Source organism: Bombus impatiens, unplaced genomic scaffold (genome assembly GCF_000188095.3).
Source record: "Bombus impatiens unplaced genomic scaffold, BIMP_2.2 scf_0381, whole genome shotgun sequence".
Taxonomy (NCBI): Eukaryota; Metazoa; Arthropoda; class Insecta; order Hymenoptera; family Apidae; genus Bombus; species Bombus impatiens.
The window spans coordinates 27916-38493 of NT_176800.1; positions in this window are offsets into that span (position 1 = coordinate 27916).

Consider the following 10578-nt stretch of genomic DNA (forward strand, 5'->3'; position numbering starts at 1 on the left):
GGTCCGCGTGGCGACGCCCTTCCGAGCCGCGGAAGCATGTGTGACCAGAAATCAGGAACACCCTGGCGAAGGAGGGTGGTTGCAAGGCGGAAGACGTCCATCTGAGAGAGATCAGCTTCGCTCGAAGCGGTTTTGGACCTGTATGGAAACGAGGCCAGGCCAGGACATGGAGGGAACTGGCTCAGGCTGGCAAGGTCGCCATAGGGTAGTAGATAGCGAAGGTCTATCAAAACATAACATAACTTATAAACGGTATATAATATAATATAAACGGTAACAAAAACATAACTTGGACAGATAAACGCGAGATGAGGCGAAGGGTAGTTTCTGTCCTGACTGATGCTTTGGTGTTAACGGTATTTGATCCTAATTACCCGATAGGATTACATACCGACGTTAGTTGGGATGTATATGGGGTTACCTTAATGCATAAGATTGAAGGTAAAAATAGAGTGGTAGAATATTATAGGCGAAAGACCTAGCCCTCTTCATCTCCACAGTACATGTTCAGCTAGCGTGAGGACCCGTTATAAATCGTAAGATTTAGTTAACTAAGGTTCTTCAAACAGACAAACAGTCTTTGTCCCAACTACGAGAAGATAGAGGAAATCTATGTTTCTCACGAACGACGTTTCCCGCTAGCAACTTTCTCTCAACGTCACTTTGCCTCACTTTCCCAACAAAGGCATCTCTCCGCGAATTCGATGATCTCATGTCCTTCGACACACCCCATCATAGATTTCCTTTGCAGCATCGTCGCAACGGAAAGTTATTCTCTCGTAAGGTCACATCAGCGAGTTACATAGCGTCTTTACGCTTGGTGAATATTCTACGTTTTAACAAAGAGTCAGTTTAGTAATACTTGTACCGTAGACACGCAAGTTGAGTAGAACTTGGACTTTGAAAAAAAGGGCATTTTGTTATCCCGTTGACCGCGGATTCGTTATTGAACCTAGGATCATTGTCATTAGCTTCTCGAGTATCTAATTATCACTATTACTTATCAAATTCTGTAATAATCCTATTTGCACTAGCAAATATTGCATAACAATAATGTCTAATCCAAATGAAGACTCGTTTCACGCCCCTAACCTTAATCATAATGTGAACCCGACATATATATACCATTTATTGCCCGAGAAAATACATATTACACATGTATATTCTCAATAAGGAAAGAATTTCAGTTGGAATGTGGTTTTGGCAAAAGTACCGTTACGCGATGGTATGATGTAGCCATACAATATTTTGTGCCGGCTTTACATTTTTAACATTACAGTTAATGATTGAATTTAAGTCGCTACAAAAAGTGGTACTTTTCTACAATATTGTTTTTCCTTTCTTCAGGAGAAGAGTGCGAGAACGAGTGTACTCAATATGGTATGAGCGTTTGCTGAAGTAACTAGTTTTGTTATTCGATATTACTGTACAAAAAATATCTAAAACCTATAAATGGTATATAATGGCTAAATATATATTGAGTATGATCTCAGACACTTACATTCGAACTAATTTGGCTTTTCTGTTTAAATCAAATCGGACAACCGTACGTCAGGATCAGCCTTATTAGAATTTTGCAGCAGAATATTTTTACTTTATTATTTAGTTGTTTGCAGTAGATTCGTGTGTTTGTTCGATTTGAAATCCAAATGTATATCTAAATAGCGAACGATTTTTTTGTGAGAAATGTATATGTTGCTATTGTATCGTAGATGTCGTGTAGGCGGAATTTTTTTTTGCATCTGATATTTTGGAAATGTACTGCCCGAATAGAATTGTTTTGAATTTGCATATATTAATTAGTGATTTCCAAATTATTTTTATTACGTGGCGTGGAAAGCTCTTTTCTTCGAGCTTAAAGAAAGCCAGAATGTGTTGAATGCCCTCTCTAAATCTATGAACACCGCTTCGACGCAATCACTCTCATCTCTTGCCCAAGAGATATATGATGAATTTTGTAATTGCATGTATCGTTGAATGTTTAAATTTGAAGCCAAATTGGGTGCCCGGAATTAGGTTATTTTCAATGTATATAGTGTTATTTATCATAGACTCGGATACATTATTAATGTTGGGTAAGAGTCTAATTCATCGGTATAGCTGACAGGATCACTGTTGCTTTTCCTTCTTTTTTTAATGCTACTGCCTTCCTTGTTTTCCAGAATGGAGAAATAGTTGGCATTTAGGCAATTCCATTTATTGCCCGAGAAAATACATATTACACATGTATATTCTCAATAAGGAAAGAATTTCAGTTGGAATGTGGTTTTGGCAAAAGTACCGTTACGCGATGGTATGATGTAGCCATACAATATTTTGTGCCGGCTTTACATTTTTAACATTACAGTTAATGATTGAATTTAAGTCGCTACAAAAAGTGGTACTTTTCTACAATATTGTTTTTCCTTTCTTCAGGAGAAGAGTGCGAGAACGAGTGTACTCAATATGGTATGAGCGTTTGCTGAAGTAACTAGTTTTGTTATTCGATATTACTGTACAAAAAATATCTAAAACCTATAAATGGTATATAATGGCTTCACTATTACTTATCAAATTCTGTAATAATCCTATTTGCACTAGCAAATATTGCATAACAATAATGTCTAATCCAAATGAAGACTCGTTTCACGCCCCTAACCTTAATCATAATGTGAACCCGACATATATATACCATTTATTGCCCGAGAAAATACATATTACACATGTATATTCTCAATAAGGAAAGAATTTCAGTTGGAATGTGGTTTTGGCAAAAGTACCGTTACGCGATGGTATGATGTAGCCATACAATATTTTGTGCCGGCTTTACATTTTTAACATTACAGTTAATGATTGAATTTAAGTCGCTACAAAAAGTGGTACTTTTCTACAATATTGTTTTTCCTTTCTTCAGGAGAAGAGTGCGAGAACGAGTGTACTCAATATGGTATGAGCGTTTGCTGAAGTAACTAGTTTTGTTATTCGATATTACTGTACAAAAAATATCTAAAACCTATAAATGGTATATAATGGCTAAATATATATTGAGTATGATCTCAGACACTTACATTCGAACCAATTTGGCTTTTCTGTTTAAATCAAATCATACAACCGTACGTCAGGATCAGCCTTATTAGAAGTTTGCAGCAGAATATTTTTACTTCATTATTTAGTTGTTTGTTTTGCAGCAGAATATTTTTACTTTATTATTTAGTTGTTTGCAGTAGATTCGTGTGTTTGTTCGATTTGAAATCCAAATGTATATCTAAATAGCGAACGATTTTTTTGTGAGAAATGTATATGTTGCTATTGTATCGTAGATGTCGTGTAGGCGGAATTTTTTTTTGCATCTGATATTTTGGAAATGTACTGCCCGAATAGAATTGTTTTGAATTTGCATATATTAATTAGTGATTTCCAAATTATTTTTATTACGTGGCGTGGAAAGCTCTTTTCTTCGAGCTTAAAGAAAGCCAGAATGTGTTGAATGCCCTCTCTAAATCTATGAACACCGCTTCGACGCAATCACTCTCATCTCTTGCCCAAGAGATATATGATGAATTTTGTAATTGCATGTATCGTTGAATGTTTAAATTTGAAGCCAAATTGGGTGCCCGGAATTAGGTTATTTTCAATGTATATAGTGTTATTTATCATAGACTCGGATACATTATTAATGTTGGGTAAGAGTCTAATTCATCGGTATAGCTGACAGGATCACTGTTGCTTTTCCTTCTTTTTTTAATGCTACTGCCTTCCTTGTTTTCCAGAATGGAGAAATAGTTGGCATTTAGGCAATTGTTAAATATTATGCTGCAGGAGTAGATGTGTGAAAGATGCGTAAATATGGTAGGTAGGTTCTTTTAAATCAATGCTGCCAAATTCGATAATTTCTTTTATTGTTCATTTTTGAAGGTTAGATCTAACTTATTTTAATTTGTGGAAATGTTAGATAGAATTAAATCTGGCTTGTCAACTTAGTATGTGTTGTTTCAGTTTGTTCGTTGTTTGTGCGATTATGCTTGTTACTTGATATATTCTTATGTGGCTATTTTGTGTGTGGACTGTTTCAATGCGTGCTCTTAGTATAGACGATTAGTTTATGACTTCCCAAATTAGCCTTTTTAGGCCCTTTATTTGGAGATATTCACGAGGTTTCGTTTATGTAACGCGGAGCGTGCCCATGCGGCCCAGCAGTCACGTACCCTCAGGTAGACCCTGACCGTTTTTCCCATTCGGTATATGCTGAATATTTCAGTTGGAATTCAGGCGTCTTTGCCAATATCCTAAGCTTTCTCCTTATACTTTAAAGCCATCCAGACAATAAAAGTTATTTCCCTATGTTAGTATGTTTAGTTTCTCATGGTTATCGATAATGATTATCTTATTGTCTTCGTCGAATTGTGTGACGGTACATGTCGGTTTTCATGAGTTCCTATTTGTATCCGTTCTGGTTGTGTCAGAGTATATCACCTATGTTGTTTTTTGGGCGGAAGACGCAGTTAATCGATGATGAACCCAGTTCTTTGGGTTTTTATTTGGATATGTTTTTAATTCTACTTTTCCAGTAGTTTCTTATGAAGTTGTGGAAACTTTTCTAATTTCGCATTCACTCTCTTTGTTTCTCTGTTATTTTGCTGTTCTTTTTCTTTTCCAGCAACGCTAGTAATTTTTCACCGTTGCGTTTGATTTTTTATTTTAATATACTAATTCTTTGTAGGATGATTGGTTCCCCGTGTTACTATCCTTTTTTCTTGTTTTTATCTTTTGTGCTTGTAGATGATTTCTATAGGTATGATTTCTATAGGTAATCCGGGTACGGAATTTGATCTTTTCATGTTTTCGCTTGATTTCAAGAGTATTTTCATGCACTGTACTAGTTCCACTTCGTTTAATTCTTCTGTTATCCGTTTATTCATTGGTGTTAATTTTATGTGAGAGAACATTTGCGTTATAAAAACTAGGACTTTGTTTGAATACAACAGAATTTTTTGTCAAAATCGAGGAAAACATACTTACTTTTGCTACGTTTATGACTCCTTTCATATACTTGCACGGTGTGGTATTTTTCGAAGCAATTGCGTGTATGCAGGGCCGGATTAACCAAACGAGTGGTATAATAGTACATCGATTCTCTTCTTCTACCTTTAATTTTCCGATTGCAACAAACCACACGATCTTTACTTCCTTCTGTGTCATCTCGCTGAATGACATGTAAAAGGCCGTTTAGTCTTTCTGCTGTTCCAGAAGTTGATGGAGTATTCTTGGGGGCGGCGTCACGAAAATGCCCAATTAATTGACCCATCAAGCGACGTACGAATTGCAAATGCGCTATTTTGTTTTTATTCTTTTTCTTCTGGTTTGCGTTATATAATAAGTAAGAATTTATTGTTGATATTTCCAAACCGCAAAAAAATAATTTTCGCTACCACTTTTGGGATTTTCGTATAAAACGGTATGTAGCTGTATACTGGTCTGCTTTGTCGACACGGCCCATATATTTATGGCGGCACTCGACGACGGAACTCTTTTCGACGGCTTCGCGACACAAAGCGCTATATCATGAAATGCGACATGCTTAATGTACCATCGATATCCCTACGGTCCTTCCGTCGAATATTTCGAAGAAGACGTACGTGGCAACGGTCGCGAGCGCCTAACGAACGCGTGCGTAGTGCGGATATCGAGGGGCAAGAAAAGAAAAGAATCTGTCCAAAGATTCATTAGGTCTTGAACAGCGAAGTGCGAAGGGCCTAGTGTAACAACGAAGTGCGAAGGGCCTAGTGTAATAGCGAAGCAAACATAGTCGAAAAGCGTGAAGCGTTGATTGTTGACTGTTGGTTATTAAATAAACTATACTGTTGATCATCTAGAGCATTTCTTGGGCACTTACACTTTAAACCACCTCATATTTATCGTAATTTATCCGACATTTGGCTTCACTATATTGGTTGTTCCGTCTCTTCGTGTTCTTTTAGATGTTCTTCATAGTTGTGGTAGCACAAGTGCTAAACGTAGTCGCGATGTGTTTGTCTCTCCAAGGCAGTAATAATATATCTGCGTCCGTAGGCAACGATATCATTTTCTGCAATTTTTCGAGTTTTATATTATTCGGAATAAATTTTCTATTAGTTTGAATAGTTCCAGTTATGTTATTATTTCAGACTTAATAATGCACCAGCCAAGGGAATACAAGTAAAATAATGGTCGGTATAAATGTGGTATCCTGCATCTTCAGGGTTTGATTGTGACAAGTTTTGGTACAACTGTAAAACTATTCTTGTACTTATTGGAAGATTAGGTCTGACTAATTTCTCAGTCGTGAAAATGTCATAACATGGCAAAATGGTTTGTATGTAACCAATATTGCCATCCGCATAAACATAAATTTAGTTTTTGTGCTTCATTTGTTACTTCATTTACATGAAGCATCCAAAATATTTGTAAAAATCGGTCTTTTCTAACGGACAAAACACAAGATTCATTGCAAACAAAATTAGTCGAATGTATACCAAAACTCTTAGAAGTCGTTTTACAATGCAAATGAATATGCAACAAAATATTAAAACTAGAATTACTAGATTGTCCCAAAAGTTCTTTCCGTGATCTTCGCATCCCGCCTTATCAGACAGCGGCTAGATAAACGTATTAGGTTGTCCTAAAAGTTTCTTCCGTTTTATAAGGAAATAATAGACGCACAACATGCTTTGTTTTGTATTATTTTATTGTATTATATATGATCCATTTTGTTCTAACTGTAGAACAAAAAATAGAATAAAAAGATATGTAGGAATAACTTAGAACAAAGTAGATCAGACATAATTCAACGAAACAATATAAAATAAAAAATATTATTATTATACTATTATTTCCTTATAAAACAATAAAAACTTTTTGGATAACCTAGTACAACCTAATCTGTATTCTGTTGATGATATAGACATCAGCCGTTTTGTAACTGTACAAGTGTACGTTTCGTTCTGAATAAAGCGTATCTTAAACCTTTCTTTGCATCTTGAAAGATAAAAGGTAAACAAAGCGATATATCATGCTTTAAAAAAAGGCAACAGTGTTAAGGGCATTGCATATGACTTATATCATGTCAATAAATGGTTAGGAAAAGTACAGTATAAAAGAAGATTTGATTGTACGGGAGTGCCTTTCATTCCTGTTATTGATATAGCAAAACATAGGAGAAGTTGGGAAGTTGCTAAGTAAGCTTTATTATTTTGTTTAGGCAGCATTAATGCAAAAAATTCGTACCGATAATTAATAATTTTGGGTTTCAATGAACACGATGCTTCAGGGGTAAACTGTTTGAAATTGCAAATCTTGTTTCAACATAACTTCTAAAAGCAGAAATCGATGTTAAAATCATTGTTCGTGTCCAAGATAGCAAAAAACAAAAGCTATTTAATCTCATAAATGTAACATTGAAGCGTTCTCGTCTATTGAATGACATAATTTGACCTCGTCTTATGAAAATTTGGTAGCTGAATTGAGATCTTGCGATTAGATATGTGTATATAAATAACGAAATTATAATTTTTTCCAAAGATATACTACAATTTATTAGACCGCTTAACAGATAATCAATCATTTTAATCTTAATAGTTTCAAAAATATGAAATTAGTTTTTCGGTTACTTAGCCGTCGAATGACTTTTGCGATTAAGCAAAGCTTAGCAGTCTATTTTATCATTCACAATAAATTAAACTTCTGTAAAACACGTGCAAAATGGGTTTCAAAACAACTTACTGACAATCACGAAGAAACCAGACTGCGTGTGTGCAGGGAACTTGAAGAATGCTATTTGACCGAAGGAAATGAATTATTGGAAAAAAATTGTGACTTGTAATGGGATTTGGATCCGTCATTATAAGGAAAACAGCAAAGCACGTGGAAGCATCCAAATTCTCTAAGCAGAGAAAGTTTCAACACCCAACAATCGGTTGGTAAAGCGATGTTAAATGTCTTTTGGGATGCCAAAGGTCCAATTTCTTCGTGATTTTTTCAGAACACCAGTATACTGTAAATGGTCAATGCTACGGAAAGACGCTTCAAAAGAATATGAAGCTTGCAAGCTACTGAAGAAACGACGAGATTTGCAGGGAGAAATAGTGCTTTTTCTTCAAGATAACGTGCAACAACATACTGCGAAATTATCTCTTGAAACCATCAAAAGGCTGGAAAATTCTACCACATCCACCCATATAACCCAAACTTTGCACCACCTGACTCCCTTCTGTTGAACTTTTGTTCTTTGCAGAGTCAGGATTGAAAGAGTTTACTTAGAGTTGACTTTCTTTATGGAATTCAGTTATATTTCCGCGGACGAAAACTTGTGCTGATATAATTGCAAATAACGTCCACAACAGTTGGGTTACATTTATGCATATTGAACAACGAGAAATTTATTAAACAAATATCAAAGATGTTAAAGTATCTTTTTATTTTTTGGTAAAGCACAGAAATTATTTCCCTTTTTTTCTGTGACGCCTTTAATTTTTTTTAGTTTTGAGCGGACCGTTTAGCGAGATTTCGTTGCTGATAACATAAAAGTATTATAGTGATTTGCCGTTATCTGTTTTTGAATTCTATTATTATATGTAATAATTAGTTCCTTGGGTGGAAAAATGTGTCAGTTCGCACTTATGCAGCATTATGCGAATTACGAATTATATTAAAATTAATGCAGTAACTAATTTAGGCGCGCATTGCCGGATGGGAATGTCCATGTAACGACTAGAATACGGTGCGACGTAATGGTTCCGGTACGTACGTCGCGGGGTTTCGTTCGTGAGATCGCAATAAATTCCGACACCCTGATCGGGAAGTCGTATCTTTTTCAATTGTAGCGCGCTAGAGCCGGACTTAATGATTTTGCGCAGCTCGGTATCGTTCTCTTGCGCTGCGGCTAACGTTTGATTGTCGACGGACTTCCCAATCGCTTCTATTCGGGATAGAGTATCGGCTACGTTATTGTCTATTCCTTTAATGTGTCGGATATCGGTCGTAAATTGTCCGACGTAGTCTAAGTGTCTAAACTGTCTCGGCGAACACTTGTCGAGGTTTTGATTAAACGCGTATGTAAGGGGTTTGTAGTCGGTGTAAGTAGTGAAATCTCCACCTTCGACGGCGTATCTAAATCGTTTCACCGCGGTGTACATCGCGAGTAGTTCTCGGTTGTACGCGCTGTACTTGTTGTGCGAGGGATAGCAATTTTGTCATAAAACCTAACGGTTGCCAGGTTTCGTTAACGCGCTTTTGGAGTACCACTCCTATGGCGTAATCGGATGCATCGACGGCGAGGCTGACGGACGTGCCAGGAATCGGATGCGTTAACGTTGTCGCGTTAGCTAAGGCACGTTTCGACTCGCGGAAGCTATTTTCGGTTTGTTCGGACCACTCGATAGATGCGTTGCACTGTGTTGCATGCGTTGCACCTTTCAGCAAGTACGTTTCGTTGTTTCGTTGAGTGGTTGAAGGATTCTGTAAAAGTTGATCATACCGAGGTACTTTCGTAGATCTTTAACGGTCGTGGGTAGCGGTACTTTAATTATTGCGTCGACGCATTCGGCTAATGGCTTTATCCCCTCAATGGTAACCGTGTAACCGAGAAATTTTATTTCGCTGACGCCGAATTCACATTTCGCGAGATTCATTACGACCCGATATTCGTCGAGGCGTTTAAACAAAATCCGCAAGTGTTCGCGGTGTCGTTTTTCGTTTTCGGACGCAATTAAGAAATCGTCTATGTACGCGAAGATAATTACTATATCCGGCCTATTGTCAATCGCGCATTGATACATCATGTCTTGCGCCATCTTGCATCTATTTAGATTAATTTGTAGTATTTTCATTTTCTTTCCTGGCTACTTTGCCTCAACATTTTCCTATAGTTGGGGCATGCTAGTGACCCCGTCACGTGATTAAATCTAGCACCTATTTCCTTACTGCATATAGCACAGCGAAGCTCACTTGGGCATACAGGTACTGTTCGGAATTTTAGTTGGCCGTCCGTTTATGACACGGACAGGCCCATTCCTCTCGTTAGGAAATTCCGAATTATATGTCCTCTCAGGGCGGTAAACGTAATGACTAGAGGCCAGGAAAAAACCCAGAAAAGAACCAGCCGGAAGGGCACGGGGAGAGAAAAAATCCAATCGGCGGGAGGAGAGAATCAGGAACGGGGGAGTTCAGTTCATCTTCAACCATCCGACAGTACAGACTTAGGACGACAGTAGTCCTCACTTAGTTCGGTTAAGTGCTACAACTAGTACAAATAAAGTGCCGTCTAAATCGAACACTCCTGTTATTTCATCTCCTCCACCTTGAACGTTAAGTCATTGGAGGTACGCGATTTCGACCGATAGGTTTGGCCTGACCGGTTGCTCTTTAGTCGATAATATGTAACAGGCATTGTGTGATCCTTTTCTCCGCATTTCCTGCAGACCTCTTTGCCCGGACTTATCGTTCTGCATTTATTTGCCGTATGCCCAAAGATGTGACACCTAAAACATTTAATCACGTTCGGCAAGATCCTTATCGTGGTTATGGTTAGGCCCGTCCTCATTCTGATGTTAACGCCACCCTTAT